We start from the raw sequence: 1,880 nt of genomic DNA, 5'->3' as shown, positions 1-1,880 counted from the left end.
ACTCCTTATGTATTTTTCAAGAGACAGTTACTGTACGCGTGACCAGACTATTCTCCTGCAGATATTTATGCGAGTGATTTGTTCACTTCATCACCTCCACACAACTTTCACTGGGTATTTCTTGGTTTGAGTTATAGTGTGGTTAGCACTCTATTGCGCTTTATTTTCTTTACATTATTACTTACACACGGTATTCTAGATCCCGTTTATTAAAAGCTGCACAGAGAAGCTCCATTTGCTTATTGTTGTTTTTGATATTGCGCTTCTCTTTTTCACTTTACAGTACTATTTGTGCTGGGTGAGCTTACCATATAACATATAACAGCATTACTTTTTTCCTCCTCGCCGCCTTCCATTGCTTCACTAATTTTTCCTCTCCCCTCCCTTATTTCCCCATCAGCTTCTTTTTTTTATTTCCTCCTCCCTGTTTCCCTCCAAGGTATTTGAGCGCGAGCTGTGCAGCTTTGCCTGCATTAATAGTCAGTGTTATTAGGGCTGCGTAGTTCACCTGAGCTCACCTGCATGCAGCTGTTGATGCCTTAACTCTTGTGTGTCTGAAGATTAGCTTTTCAATGTTTTCCCAGCACTGCAGGAGCTCCAGTATAAAATCATTTCATGTCCGGCTTTTTATGCCTTATATTTCTTCTTATTTTCCTTAGCAATATTGTATTTCTTGCTCATTTAAAATTAGACAATTGCTTAAATTCCTGACTTGATTACTTTACAATCGGACTGAACAGAATAAACATGAAACACATTCAGTGGTTACAAGAATTTAACACAGGCAATGTCTCTTTATGTCATAACACTCTAGTGAGGGAGGGGGAGGGAGTGGGAGCGAGGGAGGGGAGTGGGAGCGAGGGGGGAGGGAGGGAGGGAGGGAGGGGGAGGGAGGGAGGGAGGGAGGGGGGAGGGAGGGAGGGGGAGGGGGGGGAGGGAGGGAGGGAGGGGGAGGGGGGGGAGGGAGGGAGGGAGGGGGAGGGAGGGAGGGAGGAGGGGGAGGGAGGGGAGGGAGGGGGGGAGGGAGGGGGGGGGAGGGGAGGGGGGGGAGGGAGGGGGTCGGAGGGAGGGAGGGAGGGGGAGAGGGAGGGGGGGGAGGGGAGGGGGAGGGGAGGGGGGGGGGGAGGGGAGGGGAGGGGGGGAGGAGGGGGGGCGGGGGGGGGGGGAGGGGGGGGGGGGGGGGGGGAGGGAGGGGGGGGGAGGGAGGGAGGGAGGGAGGGGGAGGGAGCGGGGGAGGGGGGGGGAGAGTGTGAGAGAGACCCAACTGAACCTATTTGCTTTTTCCTCTAGTGTCTCTCTCTATCTCCCTCGCCTCCATTCCTGTGCCTCCTTCGGATGTTATACAGTAGCAGCACAGTTCTGTGTGCATGTGCATGTTTGACTTGTTAGCTGGGAGCCACGTTACCACTGACCTACAGAGATGGTTCAGATATTTGGCTTTGTAACCCTTTAAAGGTGAGTGCCTTTTATGCTTTTTTGAGTTTACAAAATAGGTTATAATAAGTAAACAGCATTTCAAGAAAGGGCTAAACCAATTGTGGGTTTATATAATCCAACTCCGTACTTTTGTCTGGAAACAAAGAGGTGGGATATCCTCCAAAATCATCGCATAATTGATTAATGGCCCCTAGTACATATGCTCATAATATATATTTTCTTTAACTGTGCACGCAATGTCTTGTATACTGTATAATGTATACCCTGCTCATTTATGTAACTGTACTTGTAACCATGTATTATTTGTTTTACTCTGTGCCCAGGACATACTTGAAAACGAGAGGTAACTCTCAATGTATTACTTCCTGGTAAAAATATTTTATAAATAAATAAATAAATAAGTACAGCATCTAACTCTGTATTGTATCTTTCCTTCCAAGCAA

General features: G+C 47.9%; 2 protein-coding genes across 2 annotated transcripts in view; both read left to right on the top strand.

Moving 5' to 3' along the window:
* The first annotated feature begins 1,326 nt into the window (after nt 1-1,326).
* The window catches only part of LOC142489892 (retinol dehydrogenase 7-like), a 276,687-nt gene continuing 276,133 nt past the window's right edge, over nt 1,327-1,880 (top strand). Inside the window, exon 1 of the mRNA XM_075591458.1 lies at nt 1,327-1,455. The gene's annotated coding sequence lies outside the window, so the exon portion shown is untranslated. The remainder of the gene's footprint in view (nt 1,456-1,880) is intronic.
* Nucleotides 1,334-1,880, top strand: part of LOC142489891 (retinol dehydrogenase 7-like) — a 147,274-nt gene continuing 146,727 nt past the window's right edge. The window contains exon 1 of the mRNA XM_075591456.1: nt 1,334-1,455. The gene's annotated coding sequence lies outside the window, so the exon portion shown is untranslated. The remainder of the gene's footprint in view (nt 1,456-1,880) is intronic.

The sequence above is a fragment of the Ascaphus truei genome, chromosome 3, assembly GCF_040206685.1.
Source record: "Ascaphus truei isolate aAscTru1 chromosome 3, aAscTru1.hap1, whole genome shotgun sequence".
Taxonomy (NCBI): Eukaryota; Metazoa; Chordata; class Amphibia; order Anura; family Ascaphidae; genus Ascaphus; species Ascaphus truei.
This window is presented reverse-complemented; position numbering and strand designations above follow the sequence as displayed.